Below are 19,551 nucleotides of genomic sequence, written 5' to 3'. Positions count from 1 at the left end.
GAACAGTAACATTTTCTCTCTCCTCCACTCACAACCACTTTTTATACTCTTTATATTTTAAAAACCCCACACACAGATTTTGATTCCTAGGATGTGAATGCTCTCATACATCCATTTCTCTCTCCTTATCCTCATTTCTATATGTTTTTCTAGATCCTCATTTCTCTCTCTCTCTCTCTCCCTCTCATACAAAAGTCAAGATCCATAGATGGTTCGACGGTGGGTGGTGGACGGAAGTGGTTGTTTGGTGGTCTGGGGGTGCACAGCGGGGTTTGGAGGCAGTGGTGGGATGGTCCGCCGGTGGTTTTGTGACTGGTAGTGGGGGTGTGGGGCAAAGGTGGGTGACGGTGTTGGTGATGGTGGTGTTGGGCAGCAAGCTGTGAAGGTGGAGAGTAGGTGGTAGTGAGCGGGAAGGCGGTGGTTGAGGCTGCGAAGGTGGAGGTAGGTGGTGGTGAGCGGTGGGTGGTGCATCGACAGCGATGGTGGGTCCGATAAGGGGTGGTTCGACGGTGGGTGGTGGATGGCAGCGGTTGTTTGGTGGTCTCGGGGGTGCACAGAGGTGGCTGGACGACGGTGGTGGGGTGTTCCGGCGACCAAAACAGGGGGTAAAAAAAAGTTTAAAACCGGGGCGTAAAAAAGTTTAAAACTGGGGGGCAAAAAAAGTTTAAAACCGAGGCGTAAAAAAAGTTTAAAACCAGGGGGTGAAAAATCTGCATTGTAATTAAGACAATAAGACAAAAATAGCAATTTTACCAAAGTACCCTTATGAAAATAAAATATTAATAACATAATAAAGCAAAAACATTTTAACATGTGCTATATACCCTTTTAATCTCAACCATCCAACACAAAAGATCAATGGTGGAAAATTCGTTCCTACATATATATATATATATATATATTCATATATATCAGTCAGGATTTAGAGAAAACGGTGAAAAGTGTGAGAACGGTTACGGATCGTCAGATCAAAACAATCTATGGACTAGATGGCGCGGTGGCGTTTTCATAAATAACATCAATTTTATTATGTGGACACGCTTAATTAAGGGTAAAAAAAAGTCTTTTGACTTCTCTACACAAAACACCAAACTCGTGAATAAAACGCCATTAAATTGCAAGAACATACAAAAACCACAGCAAAAACATCATTTCTTGGAGATTCAGTTTTTTTTCAATAAAGTTTAGCTAAATGGGGTGGACAACATTGTTAGACATCTTTCTTAACTGAGGATTAACAATGTTGTCCATCTCGTTCAGCAAAACATTATTGAGTTTAGCCTGACCAAAATTAGAGGTTTAAGTTAGTTTTATTTAGTGGCGTTGTTTTTTTGGCATTTGATTTGCTTGTCCGATCTTATATTGTTTGTTATGTAATTTCGAAGTAACATGTTATGAACAAATAGGTAGAAAAAAAAGATGGAAAAAAATGATATATAAGAGATGCCAAACTGAAATCTGTGTGTGTTCTGTAAGAATGAAAAATATAAAACGCCAAATTACTCTTCACTGACTCTCGAAGACCTTGTCGATCTTCTTTTAATTACGACCTGTTTGCGTGTCGATGCGTAGTGTCCATAGCCTTTGCAGTTCTGACACTATCTTTCTTTGGCCCCGAGTTTCGACTTTGATATCTTTTTCTCGATTACTATCTCCTGTTTAGATTTCAGGCGCTCCCGAGATCCAGTACCTTTGGATTTATACCCAACAGGAACTCTTCTCGGATTCTTGTCATTTTTATATTGACCGGTTTTCTCCGCAAATCTATCCCTACTACTAGTGGGGTGAAAACAATCTGCATATCTTGAACCTTCTTTATATAAGATTGAACATGATCCTTGTATAAGGATAGCTCCTCTTTATTACCAGATAAACGGTTCAAAGTATCCTATATTGAAAAAATAATCTCTCGCATCATACTTTGCACATCGGGATCAAGCTCGGTGATATATTCATGACTAATTGAGTATTCGGGAGAGCAGTTTGGGGAAGCCTCTTTGCGCCATCTATTCAAAATGTATTGTTTTCGAAATTCCCTAATGTCCAAACTTCCCAAAACATAGAATATATGTCTACATAGTAAACCAAACTGCTCAAAACTCCTACATGAGCAATTGCATGTGCAATCAGACTTATGGTACATTCCCTGAAAAACACCAAAAACAATATCTCTATAGCACCATACAAAGAATGTTTGTCTAAAAAAATTAAAAAAAAAAACACAACTGGATATGATAAACGCCATGTACAGAAAACACCATACAAAAAACAAAACACCATTGTTTACCTCAAATAAGGATATACAAGGCTGCTGGAAATCATTTATGTAAAACTTAACAAATTTGAAAACGCCATGATGAAGACGCCAAAATATGAACACTATAACTTTATTGATTAACAAAAATAATGAATTAACAATACTAATGCAACGTGATAATGAAAACGCCATGAGATGAATAATTAAAAAAAAGTTAACAACATAAATAATTAACAAATATAACATCATAATGAAAAAGCCATAATTAACAAAACTGATGTTTACACAAATTAACAAATAGTAATAACTGATGTTTAGAAATACTACTAATAATATTCAAAACTAATCATGTGTAAAACGCCAATGATCGTAAAAACATAAGAAATATACTAGATCCCAAACGACAATTAAAATTAATAATGAAAACTCCAATTATCATTTCTTACCAATTGTTTTACTACCAATGAAAACGCGAATAAATTGGATACATGAACAACGCCATTGAAAAGCATACAACACATTATGAAAATATTAATTTAAAAAGAACAATGAAACAAGCATAAAAAGAACAAAACGTCATATTTGTTGCATGATTTGCTGGAACAAAAATATGAAACGTCATCGAATTTTACTTTGTTGTACAGAATCCACGTTAAACGCCATAGATCTGAGAAAGCTTGGAAAGGAGGTAAGAGCTAACACGAAATCTTTGGAGTTTTAATTTGAAACAGATTTATAACGCGAATAAGGAGGGAACGTATAAAAGGACAATCGTACCCCTGCATATCAATTAGCGCCCCGTGCCACGTGTTGGGCCAGGATCCGTGTTCTCACCGTTCTCACACTTTAGGGCGTTTTCTCCTGATCTCGTACCTATATATATATATATATATATATATATATATATATATATATATATATATATATATATATATATATACACGGTCAGGTTCGTTTGTGAACAACCCCCTTGATTGTGAACTAATCGTAGCCCTTGATTATCAATACACAAGTGTTAATCAATGGTCAGGATTTGATGATGGAAATACACTAATGTATCTTAAAATTTGATGATGTAAATCAATGGTTAGGATTTGTTCACTTAGTTCACAAATACACTAGTGTTCACTAAGAGAAGTACACCCTATTTGAAAAACTTGTGAAGCAATCTAGACCACACATTTTGTAACACCCCACATTTTCTTTAATAAAATATTTGATGTCAATAATTTCTTTCGCAGCGGAAACTCCCAGTCGTATGTTTACATTATAAAACCATTAATAAAAATGATTTCAGTATATAAAAAAAATGGGTGTTACTCGTCGTACATAGCAACAGAGTCATAAAGGAACCTTTATGTATAGAAAAATAAATAAACGAATCATCTAAATTCGTCACGTCTTGTCAAAGTTTCTCTACCCGTTCCCTAACAGCTTCATGTCTAACAATCGTACTAACCTGAAAATGATACACATCGATTTTGGAAAACAAGTGTCAGCTTTTTAAAGCTAAGTAAGATAAAGGTTAAATATTTAAAACAAGTAAAATACCCTTAGTTCGTTTTATGTGATTGCAAGTTATGATCCAAACACCAGAGCATGATCAAGCAAACAACCCTAAGATCGTGCCTATTGTCATCTTATCTAATCTTTATCTTTTCATCTTATCGAGTTCGTATCATAAACCTGTATCTTTATCATATCACATGGTTTTATTCATTATCTTTGAACATTCATCTTTCATCGTTGTAAACCACGTGGAGGATAGTCCTTAGGTCTCCAGAACTACACATGATAAACCATGCTTATCGGGTAGACCGGTCGGGGGAAAGTCCACTACAACCGACTAAGTGAAGGAGCACAAAAGCAGTTCACCGTTGTCGTTAGCCATCATCCGTAGACAATAGGAAGCAAGTACTTCAGGCGTGTGGCTCTTGGGCGTGTCTTTAAAATCTTAGTTGCCACGTACCGCTCCTGGTGTGTGCATGAAACATACCCACACCAAACCTTATGATGGATCCATCGGAGAGTATTACCTCTCAATCATGTTTTGTTGATGCACGTAATGTCTATCGCCTTCGTCAATCCGTGTCGTAGTGAAAAGCCGGAAGGAATCAAGCGCGTAATGTCTTATTTAGTTAGAAATGGCAAGGTGGCAAACTTGTAATTAATGAGAACTATCATTAAAGTTGCCTTGACCATATAAATAGGGGATTATGTCATGAGTTAGTTAGATTTTAGAGATCTTGAGTTAGAATTTGGAGAAGACTTGGAGAGAAGACTTTCTAGAGAGAGAAAGTAGAGAGAGAAAGTTGGTGTAATCGTGAATCGTTTAGAACTTAAAATGAAATAAGCTTAACGGTGCGTGTGATGTGTCTCAAATACTGATATGATCCTCTTACAAAAACTCACAAAAATATGTTTGTACATATTTCATTTCTGCATTTAATTTCTGTCTTTGCATTTATGTTTCTTATTTTGAAAAATCCAAAAAGATTTTCGACAACTGATATTGAAAAGCTGATATTCAAAATCTCAAAGGCTAAACATGATGAACAGACGGTTTGGTTAATTGGTTTGAAATGTTTAAGATAATTCATTAATTTGAATTAGAAATTGGAATGTTTCAAATTTTATCAGTTTTAAATGTGAAAATTCTCAAACGTTTAGTTGATTCATTAAGTTGAATCACAACTTTATTGGTTTGTAATAGAGAGTTTGAGATGTGCAGGTTTTTGAAATTTGTTGATACGAAAAGCCAGACTACGATCCCGACAGCCGAGTCTAAGGGGGAGTCTGAAGACGAGCTCAACGCTAAAGGAGCTTGTATCTGGAAAGCCAGGTGTCGATCCCAAAATCACGGAAGCTTGACGAAAGGGGGAGCCTGAAGGTTCTGAAGAAAATACAGATCCTCTGGGATTCTGTTCGAGCAAGAGTATTTGAAGACTCTCACTAAAGATTCCGTCAACATCCAAGGGGGAGTTTGTTAGTGCAGTTGTCTGTCGACTACATCTTTGTTCGAGTCTCTCAAATAGAAAGTCAAGTCGCTACGAGGTTCACTACAGATTGACTACAGCAATATCCAAGGGGGAGATTGTTGATGCACGTAATGTCTATCGCCTTCGTCAATCCATGTCGTAGTGAAAAGCCGGAAGGAATCAAGCGCGTAATGTCTTATTTAGTTAGGAATGGCAAGGTGGCAAACTTGTAATTAATGAGAACTATCATTAAAGTTGCCTTGACCATATAAATAGGGGATTATGTCATGAGTTAGTTAGATTTTAGAGATCTTGAGTTAGAATTTGGAGAAGACTTGGAGAGAAGACTTTCTAGAGAGAGAAAGTAGAGAGAGAAAGTTGGTGTAATCGTGAATCTTGTACCGAATTGTCATATTTCTCAATAGATTCTCGTTAGTAGTACATTATCGTGTGTTCGGTCACGTACGTTCACGGATTCCGCACGTGAAACGTACGATACGCAATCGAACGGTCACCAAACCGGTCCTACATGTTTGTTCTCTTTTCTTTAATTCTTTATTTCTTTTCTAAGTCTTTCTTTAATCTTTATTTTTTTAAGATCCTTAACGTGCATGTGTCTTAGAGATTCAAAGTCTAGTGTCGTCTACATCGTTTCGTATTATGTAAAGGCGATTTTCATCATGGAAAGTATAATAATCATACGAGCAACTAATTAAAGTCATCATATAAACAATAGTACGAATAAATACTACACCTGTAACCCGACCCGACATATTAGTTCATATGCATATAATACTCACATGAATCAAAATTAACTTGCAATAATAAATAAAATAGTTTTGATGTGTACCCGTGATTTCAGAAAACAATATCTTACCTTAAAAAAAGTTAACTACTCAAACAACTTTGTGATCGCCTTTCTCGGGAACGCCTACATATTTATCGATAATACGTACTAAGATCATATATTAAAAGAAAACGATTTCGCTACCAACATTCGAGTCCCTATTCGACTGGTTGAGTTTCTTAAATACGTTAGTTATCAAATTCCTATTTTGTTTAGGTTATTAATTTTCAACTCTACAATCAACTCAAAAATGTTAAAATAACTTAACCGTAACAATAATATTGTTATAAAATATTAATAAGATAAAAGTTAACTCATACACTTGACCGTAATCCAATACGATTCATATTTGGTTAATGAAAATTCCAGCTAGTATTAAAATCATACGATTTAGTAAATCACTCACTGATATGTAAATTTACTTAGTTTGCTATAACAACCAATAAGTTAGATATATGTTTTCAATTAAATAATGAGAAAAAAAAAAGATTTATCTCCACCACATCTTTATTCACTACTTTATTCAACAAAAATCAAAAGAGAAATTTAAAGATTTATGTCATCTTCTTCCCTGGATTAAAAAAACACAGTGGCTTACATCTATAGTTTCCACACATAAGTTTTTCCAAAACTTGATGGTTTTTCTTTTGATGGTGCTTGAGCATGTATGTATGTATATCTATCATCGTAACATTGTTCATTTAAATCACTTTATGTGCATATTTATGATCCTATAGATATTGAATTTACTCCGTTACGAATGACACTACGTAAAATGATATGATTAACCATCTAGGAAACTAGACCAGTCGAACTCTTTTAAGTAACTAGTACATGAATCGTAGCATGATTATGGATGAAGTTTACCTTAAACAAGACTCAAATGACGGCCACGCTCCCGAACAACTTGAACAGAAGCTTTCGTCTTCTCCCTAAATCTATGTCTAATGTTTACCTAGAGTATGAGTCTATGTATTTATGGGAGGGCTTCATCCTTTTTTGTGGTTTAATTCGGTAGAGATTTCAGCCAACATTCATGGATGGATGATTGGATAGTAAAGAAAAGTAGCCTTTGAATTACTAACACTTATTCTCATAATTCCTACATATTTGCAAACCTATCATAATAACATATCATTTTGCTTTATCTCCTTGAGCTTTATTACTTATTATTTACCCATTGAAAGAAAAGTAGTCATACAGAAATCAAATTCTATTATTTGTATTCAAAAGTAAATTACCTAATACCTTTGCATTATACTAATTATAGTCGTAACAAATAATTTATTTAGTCTTAAAAAAAATAATTATTCATATTTATCACATTATATTATAAACGTAAGGAAAACAAAAAAAAAACCATAACCATAAATCTCATTAACTTTATTTATTTCTAATTCAAATAAAAAAAATTAACTTAAATTTCTTTTAAACACTCAAAGAAAAATAAATGGGTATGACAATTATCTCCCCCTAAAAAAATTTACGTCCTCGTAATTCACCCACAAGCAAAATAGATAATAATAATAAATAAATTCGACGCTCTTGAATCCCATCCTCTCGCTAAAATGCTTATTTGCCAGTCAACTGAAAGACTCTTCCATTATTCTGAGGAGCATCATTCTTCTTTCTATTCCCTCCACCAATTCCGTCATCTTTCTTTTGGGGACAATCAGTACTAATGTGTCCCATTTTCCTACAGGTGTAGCACAATGGATCTTTGCTCGTACATTCTTTTCCTAAATGCCCCTTGTCTCCACATCGAAAACATCTTTGAGTTTCTTTAGTGCACTTCCCGGTATGCATTGAGTTGCAACCTGAGCACCAACTCCATTGCCTTCGTGCCTCTGTATCTTTCTTAGTTTGCTCTGATCTAGTCATGTTGGAATGGAAGATCCTGATTGCCCATCCCATTTTCTCTTCTCTCCACTAACCTTCTTTTCTTCTCTGGCTCTCTTTTCTTGTTCCTCTAAAATAAGATCATCTTCAACAACTTTTGCTTCCTGAATAGCTTCATTTAGGGTCATGCCTCTTCGTACAACAGGCCTGTAGGCAGCAGGTAGACCCGCTAGGAAACGATTCACTACTTCTTCCTCATCTGGTGCAACTTTCCGAGCAAACTTGAGTTTTTCAACAAATTTATTAGCGAACTTAGCTACAGTCATGTCGCCCTTTTTTCAAAGTCAGAAATTCCTCTATCAACTTGTTTCGATCCCTCCTAGTGCAGTGGTCTTCATTAAACCTTTCTATAAACATGGCCCAAGTCAAGTTGTTAACAGCTTCTTGCCCTAAAGCAGCACTAACAGTGTCCCACCAATCCAAAGCTTTCCCTTTCAACATCCGTACAACATAAACCACCTTGTGAGCATCATCACAGTCACACGAATCCATCTTTGGCTCTCTGTTGGGTCTGTACTTCCTTCGAATTCAGGTGGTTTGCAACTTAGGAAGGTTTTGAATGAACAACCTCCTTCATTGCGAGGCATGACTACTCGGTTAGCCTGATTGATTCTAGCTCCATTATCCCCTACAACTTCTTGTCGATCCTGAACTTGATTTCTTTGTTGATGTCGTCGTAACTCTTCTCGAGTTCTTTCTAGCTCATCCCTCATTTTTTGAAATTGGTTCATCAACTCTTCTAGAGTAGGAGGTACCACAGGCTCTCAGATTACTGGCCCACGACCTTGATTATGTTTGGCCAGGTTCCCTTGTCTTGTAGCAACAAGCGGTCGGATATCTGATGCGGTAACACTTGCTTCCTCACCATCTACCTGTCTTGAGGGCCCAACTGCCATAGCTCTGGTGTTCACCATTCTTTAATCTAATATAGAGGATAGTTAGACTTATCCAATCTTAGATGCACATAACGATACATAACGCTACTACCACAAAAAAAAAACAAAAAAAACATTTCATTGACACTCTCTCACCCCATACAAACCCATCCCATGTTATATCTCATTGAGCAAAGTTCTAAAGTTAAGACTAGGCACCTAATCGTTATACCTAGTTCGCTTAAACTATTGCTCTGATACCAACTGTAACACCCCGCATTTTCTTTAATAAAATATTTGATGTCAATAATTTCTTTCGCAGCGGAAACTCCCAGTCGTATGTTTACATTATAAAACCATTAAGAACAATGATTTCACTATATAAAAAAATGGGTGTTACGCGTCGTACATAGCAACAGAGTCATAAACGAACCTTTATATATAGAAAAATAAATAAACGAATCATCTAAATTCGTCACGTCTTGTCAAAGTTTCTCTACCCGTTCCCTAACAGCTTCATGTCTAACAATCGTACTAACCTGAAAATGATACACATCGATTTTCGAAAACAAGTGTCAGCTTTTTAAAGCTGAGTAAGATAAAGGTTAAATCATAAAACAAGTAAAATACCCTTAGTTCATTAAATCATTTGTTTTATGTGATTGCAAGTTATGATCCAAACACCAGAACATGATCAAGCAAACAACCCTAAGATCGTGCCTATTGTCATCTTATCTAATCTTTATCTTTTCATCTTATCGAGTTCGTATCATAGACCTTTATCTTTATCATATCACGTGGTTTTATTCATTATCTTTGAACATTCATCTTTCATCGTTGTAAACCACGTGGAGGATAGTCCTTAGATCTCCAGAACTACACATGGAGGAAAGTCCACTACAACCGACTAAGTGAAGAAGCACAAAAGCAGTTCACCGTTGTCGTTAGCCATCATCCGTAGACAATAGCGAGCAAGTACTTCACGCGTGTGGCTCTTGGGCGTGTCTTTAAAATCTTAGTTGCCAGGTACCGCTCCTGGTGTGTGCATGAAACACACCCACAACAAACCTTATGATGGATCCATCGGAGAGTATTACCTCTCAATCATGTTTGTTCTCTTTTCTTTAATTCTTTGTTTTCTTTTCTAAGTCTTTCTTTAATCTTTATTCTTTTAAGATCCTTAACGTACATGTGTCTTAGAGATTCAAAGTCTAGTGTCGTCTACATCGTTTCGTATTATGTAAAGGCGATTTTCATCATGGCAAGTATAATAATCATACGAGCAACTAATTAAAGTCATCATATAAACAATAGTACGAATAAATACTACACCCGTAACCTGACCCGTCATATTAGATCATATGCATATAATACTCACATGAATCAAAATTAACTTGCAATAATAAATAAAATAGTTTTGATGTGTACCCGTGATTTCAGAAAACAATATCTTACCTTAAAAAAAGTTACCTAGTCAAACAACTTTGTGATCGCCTCTCTCGGGAACGCCTACATATTTATCGATAATACGTACTAAGATCATATATTAAAAGAAAATGATTTCGCTACCAACATTTGAGTCCCTATTCGACTGGTTGAGTTTCTCAAATACGTTAGTTATCAAATTCCTATTTTGTTTAGGTTGTTAATTTTCAACTCTACAATCAATTCAAAAATGCTAACATAACTTAACCGTAACAATAATATTGTTATAAAATATTAATAAGATAAAAGTACCTGTTAAACTCATACACTTGACTGTAATCCAATACGATTCATATTTGGTTAATGAAAATTCCAGCTAGTATTAAAATCATACGATTTAGTAAATCAACCACTGATATGTAAATTTACTTAGTTGGCTATAACAACCAATAAGTTAGATATATGTTTTCAATTAAATAATGAGAAAAAAAAAAGATTTATCTCCACCACATCTTTATTCACTACTTTATTCAACAAAAATCAAAAGAGAAAATTTAAAGATTTATGTCATCTTCTTCCCTGGATTAAAAAAAAAAAACACTGTGGCTTACATCTATAGTTTCCACACATAAGTTTTTCCAAAACTTGATGGTTTTTCTTTTAGTGGTGCGTGAGCGTGTATGTATGTATATCTATCATCATAACATTGTTCATTTAAATCACTTTATGTGCATATTTATGATCCTATAGATATTGAATCTACTCCGTTACGAATGACACTACGTAAAATGATATGATTAACCATCTAGGAAACTCGACCAGTCGAACTCTTTTAAGTAACTAGTACATGAATCGTAGCATGATTTTGGATGAAGTTTACCTTAAACAAGACTCAAATGACGGCCACGCTCCGGAACAACTTGAACAGAAGCTTTCGTCTTCTCCCTAAATCTATGTCTAATGTTTACCTAGAGTATGAGTCTATGTACTTTTGGGAGGGCTTCATCCTTATTTGTGGTTTAATTCGGTAGAGATTTCAGCCAACATTCATGGATGGATGATTGGATAGTAAAGAAAAGTAGCCATTTGAATTACTAACACTTATTCTCATAATCCCTACATATTTGCAAACCTATCATAATAACATATCATTTTGCTTTATCTCTTTGAGCTTTATTACTTACCCATTGAAAGAAAAGTAGTCAAACAGAAATCAAATTCTATTATTTGTATTCAAAAGTAAATTACCTAATACCTTTGCATTATACTAATTATAGTCGTAACAAATAATTTATTTAGTCTTAAAAAAACATAATTACTCATATTTATCACATCATATTATAAACGTAAGGAAAACAAAAAAAACCATAACCATAAATCTCGTTAACTTTATTTATTTCTAATTCAAATAAAAAAAATTAACTTAAATTTTTTTTAAAACACTCAAAGAAAAATAAACGGGCATGACACATTTTCACTAAGCAAAATATGCAAAAAAAGAAAAGATGAAAAAATGCAAATTTTTTTTGGAAAATCAGAGCTTTTTCTTTAAGGTTTTAACTTTTTTAATTTTTTTTTTGGATTTATACACATGTGTATATTATTAATCTTTTAAGTATACATATATGTATATTGTCAATTATACATATATGTATATATACATGTTTAAAATTGAAAAATAAGTGCTATAAACCCTAAACCCTAAAGCTAAACCTTAATGCTAAACCCTAAACCCTAATGTTAAACCTTAAAGCTAAACCCTAATTCTAAACCCTAATGCTAAACCCCAAAAGCTAAAGCTAAGCCCTAAAGCTAAACCCTTAATGCTAAACCCTAATGCAAACCCTAAAGCTAAAGCTAAACCCTAATGCTAAACCCTAAATACTATTGCTAAACCCTAATGCTAAATCCTAATGCTAAACCCTAATGCTAAACCCTAAAGTTAAACCCTAAATACTAATGTTAAATCCTAATGCTAAACCCTAAATACTAATGCTAAACCCTAGCTAACACTTATTTTTCAATTTTAAACATGTATATACATATATGTATATTTGACAATATACACATATGTATAGTTAAAAGATTAACAATATACACATGTGTATAAATCCAAAAAAAAAAATTAAAAAAAAACAAAAAAACAAAACCTTAAAGAAAAAGCTCCGATATTTCCAAAAAAAAATTGCATTTTTTTGCTTAGGGAAAATGTGTGGTCCAGAATGTTTCTCAAGTTTCTCAATTAGCCTACTACTTCTCACATGATCCTTATCCTCTATATATAGGGTAGGGCTCATTTGAGAACCAACTTTGTTGCGAGAACCGCGAGAACCAATGTGAACACAAACAAATACCTAAACAAATCCAAAAAACACACAAAAAAAATTCTTTAATATTTTTTTAAAAAAATCCCTATATTTCGTTACTAAAAAAAAACATTTTTTTCAAGTAAAAATTATGGATGCACATGTGCATATGTATCATATATATTACCAGCATTAGAAAAATGCACTTTCATTTACATTACCATCAACAATACACTACATTTTACATTACCAATAGTAAGAATGCACATGTGCATCATTATGTATAACTATGATATCACGTGTTTTGTACAAAAAAATTGTGATTTTAAATGATGAAGTAGGCCCATATACATGTGTTTTGGTTAGTTATATCTAGTGGTTGATGATTTGATTATTTTTGTCACTTTATGATGTCATATGTTGTTTGGATGATATAAAGGGTGTTGATGTACATGTAATAAAGTGAAATATTGATAATGGTATTGTATTATGGATGGTAGGAGGCAATGGTATTGTATTAAGGATGGTAGGAGGTAATTGTAGTGTATTATGGATGGTATGATAGGTGAAAGGGAAAGTGTATTCAAAGTAGTGTACCAAAACACCTTATAACATGTTCATACATATAGATGCACATGTGCATTTATAGTGTTGTTAATGTTATAACAAGTTTATACATATAGATGTACATGTGCATTTCTAATATTATTAATGTAGAAAGTAGTGTATTATGAATGGTAGTGTAAATGAATGTGCAATTGTCTGATGTTAGTAATGTATTGCGGAATTTGTCAAAGAAATGATGCATATGCACATGTGCATGGATAATTGTTACTAGAAATTTTTTTTTCTTTTGGATTTTTTTTATGACGAAATATAGTGATTTTTTATAAAAAAATATTTAAAAAATTTTTTTGAGTGCTTTTTGATTTTTTTAAGTATTTTTTGGTGGTGTTCACACTTGGTTCTCGCGGTTTTCGCAATAAAGGGTGGTTCCTAACGGATCCTTCTCCTATATATATAGGGTCAGGATTTAGGAAAATGGTGGAAAGTGTGAGAACGGTGAGAACGCTTATGGATCGTCAGATCAAAACAATCTATGGACTAGATTGGCGCGGTGGTGTTTTCATAAAGAACATCAATTTTATTACGTGGATGCGCTTCATTAAGGGTAAAAAGGTCTTTAGACTTCTCTAGGCAAAACGTCAAACTCATGAATAAAACGCCATTAAATTCCTGCCTTAAACTACAAAGCACACATCATCCTCGTCTAAACGCCATTAGATATAAAATGCCAAACTGTGTGTTTAAACGATAAAGCTGAACAAACAGTAACTAAAATGACGGAAACTTCATTACTAGCATTTATTATAATAAAATCCCGCCTAAAATACGCACCAAAAAACATCCTATATAAACAACGTCTCAGACCTTCCATTGAACACACCAAAACCAAACACCATATTTTACTAAATACCATTCAATTTATAAGCGCCAAAATATTCAAAATCCATAGATTCCAAACAACGTTTCTTTGAGATTCAGTTTTGTTCTCGGTAAAGTTTCACTCAATGTGATTGACAAAATCCTTAAGTGGAGATTTTGTCCATCTCATTGAGCAAAATCTTATTGAGTTTATCCTCAACTTCCATTGCTCACCAAAAAATAAACACCATATTTTACTAAATACCATTCAATTTATAAGCGCCAAAACATTCAAAAACCACAAATTGCAAACATCATTTCTTGGAGATTCAGTTTTGTTCTCAATAAAGTTTCACTGAATGGGGTGCACAACATTGTTGGATAACATTCTTACCTGAGGATTAACAATTTGTCCATCTTATTCAGCAAAATATTATTGAGTTTATCATGACCAAATTAGAGGTTTAAGGTACTTTTATTTAGTAAAAGGTATTCTTTTTTTCAGCGTTTAGTTTGTGTGTCTGATCTTATATTGTTTGTTATGTAACTTCCAAATCACATGTTATACATAAGAAGTTGAAAAAAAGATGGGAAAAAAATAAAAAAAAATGTTGTATAAGAAATATAAAACGCCAAATTCCAATGTGTGTGTGTTCTGGAAAAATACAAAAAATACAAAAAACGCCAAACTTCTTTTCACTTGCTCTCGAAGACCATGTCGATTTTCTTTTAATTACGGCATTTTTGCATGTCGGTGCGTAGTGTCTGTAACCTTTAGAATTCTGACACTGCCTTTCTTGGCCCCGGGTTTCGATTTTGTTTTCTTTTTTTTAATTGTTACCTCCTGTTTGGATTTCAGGCGCTTCCGAGATCCAGAACCTTTCGACTTATACCCAACAGGGACTCTTATCGGATTCTTTTCGTTTTTATATTGACCAGTTATCTCCACAAATCTATCCCTAGTACTAGGACGAGGAGAAACAATCTGCATATTGTGAACCTTTTTCATCTAAGATTGAACATGATCCTTGTATAAGGATAGTTCCTCCTTATTACCAGATAAACGGTTCAAAGTATACTCCGTTGAAAAAATAATTTCTCGCATCATACTTTGCACATCGGGATCAAGCTCGGTCATATATTCACGACTCATTGAGTATTCGGAAGAGCAATTTGGGGAAGACTCTTCACGCCATCTATTCAAAATGTATTGTTATGGAAATTCCCTAATATCCAAACTTCTCAAAACATAAAATATATGTGAGGACCGACCGGCTAAAATGTCTTCATATCTTGTGCGGAATCCGAGTATGAAGATGAAATGCACAAGAACTAGCTAATTAAACTGGTTTCTATTGATTTTTTGAAGTTACAGAAACACAAAACCAACTGGACAAAGTTTCCCCTCTCAAGTCCACAACTGTTACAAATGACAAGACCAAGTCCCCTATTTATAGGCAGCCTCAGTCGTCCGAACCATCTGGAACGACTGGAGCTTTTCATACAAGTGGCACTTTGGGACGAGTAGGACCCTTTCGTATGAATGTGCCATTTGTACGAATGAGCACTAACTATACAACCCATGTTGTCTATCATACAAACATATACAATCAACTACGACTCGATACATTTACAATTATAAACGAGATTGACGGAAGCAATAGACATCATGCATCTACAGACCCCCCCTGGATATCGCTGTAGTCAATCTTCGCTTTGTCATGGCCTATCTTTAATTTCTTCTAAGTCTTCAAAAATCTTTTACGTTTCTGAATCACAAACTCCCCCTTACTTCAAACTCTCTTTTAGCTATCTCCCTCTTGCTTTAAGCAATATGCATTTGACAATTTAGCACCACGATCTTTTCCTAGTTTTTGAGCTTTCTATTCATTTGACATTGTTAATCAAGCTCCCTCTATCAATCAACTTCCTATAATATCTCATTATCATATTTGACCTTTAAGCACGATTATCTTCATTAACCCTCACAGATTATCAAGTTCAACTTAATGACTTTGACTATCCAATTATCTAACAAGTCCAAATTAATGACCCTTGAGACAATATCAAACAATTTTATCTTTTTATTTTCAAATTCAAGTTTCAAATTAATGAACTTGTTATTTTTCAAAACATGTTCAGCATATTCTGATTTTAAAATTTAGCTTTCCAACATCGGTATTCGAAACATAAAGTGAAATATAATCTTTTTGGATTTTGCAAACTTTATGCTAAAACACACACAAAATCTTTTTGTGATTTTATCTGAAATGAAACAACAACATATTTACAAACATATTTTCGGTGAGGTCTGTTAGAGGATCATATCAGTTTTTGAATAATCACAAGCATCATTGATCTACATAAACTTTAAGTTCTAAACGATTCACTTAGATTGTCAGTATACTGATCCACTTAAATTTTCATACAAAGTTCAATTGATTCAAGATACGAGATTAATGTTTTAAAAACTAACTTAATCGCGTGTCCCACCTCAGAATATACTCTCGTATCAAGATTCTCTAGATTCGGTCTTACAGGTGAATATATCTAAATGATATCTGTCTCTGGGTTAGTGCGAGGCCTTGAGAGCTCGGGTTAGAACTATCGTTCAGACAAAGAGATGAAGGCTCGACTTGATTTATGTTCCACTTAGGAATCTTTGAACATCTGCACTAGAAATATATGTTTCGATATTCTCAATTTTTATGCAGTGTAGGGGTTTAAGCGCAAAAGTATTCTACAAGATCTAGGCCATTGCTGACGCAAAATCAGAAGATCTTGTATAATACCCTAGATATCAATAAGTACAAAGACCTAATATCTCACAATCAGGCAATCTCTCAAACGAAATTTCGGAGTACTAAGTCCATATATCCGAGAGATATTCCCCACGAATTAAGAAAGTTATTGAATTAGGTTTATATCTCGAAATCAATTTTCTAAGTGTGAAAACCTACTAGCATATCATCAGTGAGACCATTTATCACTTTTTAGCTTTCCATTCCTTTAGCATGCCGTGATTGTCTACTGATGTACTATCATTTCCTCTTTTTATACAAAACTCTTTTTATGTTTTTTCATTGTTTTTGAACTTTTTCAAATGTTTTTTTTTAACTTTTCAAATTTTAAAACTATATACTCCCCCTAAAATTCTTAAACATTTGATAGACCGATGTGGACAGCTTCATCTCGCCATCAGTATCTGCTTCTTATTTAGTAGATTGATTATTTTTTTCACCCCCCCCCCATGATCACAAACCATTGATATTTTACATTTTGAAACCATTTTCAATTCTTGTTTTATCATATTTGTTTGTTCAGCCGTGAGGGTTCGGCGTATTCCTTTTAAATTTCTAAATTTAAATTCTTCAATTAAAAACCAATCACTTCGTGTTTTTAAACACATGAATTCTCCTCATGTGCCAGGCTATTCCGCTGTCCATACTGCACTTGAATTGACCTCTAGAACACCTGCACAAACAACAACTCAATCACTTGAATAATGCAACCCAGGCATGTTTGACCTTGGGTATTTTGACATAGTGTGATTCGTTCAATTTCGGAAAATCTTTTTCATTTTTCTCAAAAAATTCTTTCTTCTTAACTTCAACTTTCTTCGTTGAATCAAGTTTCTTTTTCTTTCCATCAGAAGTAACTTTCCTTTTTACTACCCAAGTTTGACCGTTTGAAACATTCTTTACATAAAACCTTGAGTCACTTTGAATGTTTCTTTTTGATGATTCATCCTTTTTTCCAAATTTGTTTTGCTTTAAACTTGGGTGTTTTCTGTTTACCAATTTCTGATTTCTCTTTCTCAACATAAACAGGCTTCAGATTTTGTGGTCATTTGTGACCAATGTGTCCAACTTGTTTACATTTAAAACATGTTTTCTTTGAAACATCCATAGCCTGTTGCTGTTGTTTTTTCTGAGCATAGAATTCCTCATTAGTCTGTCAACTAAATTTGGATTCCTTCTCTTTCTCTGAACTTGTTCCATGAACAAAGTTCATCTTTTTCGGAAAATTTTGCTTTTGAAAGTTTTCTTTTGATTTTTCTGCTTTTTATAATCCAAACTAGCTCTTGTATTTTTTTATAACGCGAAGTTCCTGGTTTGTTTTAAAAAGATTTCTCTCCCTTCAAATTTCTTTCCTTACCTGCAAGATTCTCAACTTCAGAAAATTCAATTTCCATAAATTTGAACACTTTTCGATCTTTTCCACAATTACAATTTTAATCAGAAATTCAATATCTGAGAATAATTTGTCAGATCCAACCATTTGATATGCCAACATTATAGGATCATCATCCATTTTCGTCTTAGATTTTGAATTTTTCAGATAATTCTTGTGAAAACTTTCTTCATTTTCAATTTGTGATTTGGAATCTTCATTTTTAGTGGAATGATTTTCATTTTCATCTTTAAAAACATTTTCAAACACATTTTTTACCAACTCTGATTCACCAACATCAGATTTGGTATAAGTCACATCTATATCATCGGGCAGCTGATCAACACCATTTGAAAAAGATTCTAATTTGATATTCAACGCTTGTTCCACCTTCTCAGCATCACAATAAACATAATTTCCATTCATCGGAGGTGGAACCTGATGATACTCTGACCCTTTGCCTTTTTTAATATTTTTCTTCTCGGATTCATTTTCTTCTGTTGAAATGTTAAAAATACGTTCAAGAATGTATGAAGAAGCATGATAACTCAATAATTTCTTATTCTTCTTATCTGTTTCAGCCAATTCATGTTTCAGCAAGGCAATTTGATCAAGATAGAAATTTACTATCTTTTGTTTATCTTTATAATTGGCTTCAAGATATCTTGTTGTTTCAGCATATTTTATTTTTTTATCAACAAGTTGTTTGGTTTCACTTCTCATCTTACCATATGGTTCTTTCATCTTGAAATAATCAAATTTCATCACATCATTGTGTCTTTGCAGTTCTTGAATATTTTTGCCTTTTTGAACACATTCATTGCATTTTTCCGAACACTTTTGTTTCAACATTTCATTTTCTTTTTCAAATTCATTGCATTTTTGTGTCAAACTCTCTTCCTTTTGGTTCAAAACTTTTTCTTTTTCAAAAATTTCTTTGCATTTTTGTATAAAAAATGGTTCGTTTTTCTCAAACTCTGAATGAGTTTGATTTAAAATTCTTTATATTCAACTGCTTCTTTGCATTTTTGTGCAAGAAATTCCTCTTTTTCAGAAACTTCAACATAAGTTTTGTTTAAAAATCTTCTTTTTTCTCAAGAACTGTGCGTTTTTTGTTTGAATAATTCTTCTTTTCTGCACAAACTTCACATGATATAATATCAAACTTACTCTCGGTTTCACCATTTTTACCATTATCTTCAACGATCTGAGCTGCCATCGCTTGATCATCTTTCATCACCTTTTCTTTCTCTCTCCTCCCTGCTCATCCCAATGTTGTTGAACATACCTACAAAATGATTATAAACTTCATCAGCTATGGAAATATTAGAATTTTAAAAAAATTCATCAACACCACATTCTTCTT

The 19,551-nt window shown here is 33.7% G+C and overlaps 1 long non-coding RNA gene across 1 annotated transcript; it reads right to left on the bottom strand.

Annotated features, from left to right (window-relative positions):
* Window positions 1-3,499: 3,499 nt before the first annotated feature.
* Window positions 3,500-7,151, bottom strand: LOC118486354. Its single transcript, XR_004878623.1, has 3 exons — window positions 6,950-7,151; window positions 6,113-6,166; window positions 3,500-3,716 (listed from the first exon to the last, which is right to left on the bottom strand). It is a non-coding gene; the product is annotated as an uncharacterized LOC118486354 (long non-coding RNA).
* Window positions 7,152-19,551: the final 12,400 nt, after the last annotated feature.

The sequence above is a fragment of the Helianthus annuus genome, chromosome 14 (assembly GCF_002127325.2).
Source record: "Helianthus annuus cultivar XRQ/B chromosome 14, HanXRQr2.0-SUNRISE, whole genome shotgun sequence".
Lineage (NCBI taxonomy): Eukaryota > Viridiplantae > Streptophyta > Magnoliopsida > Asterales > Asteraceae > Helianthus > Helianthus annuus.
Note: the sequence above shows the minus strand (reverse complement) of the source record. Positions and strands in the feature narration are given on the sequence as shown.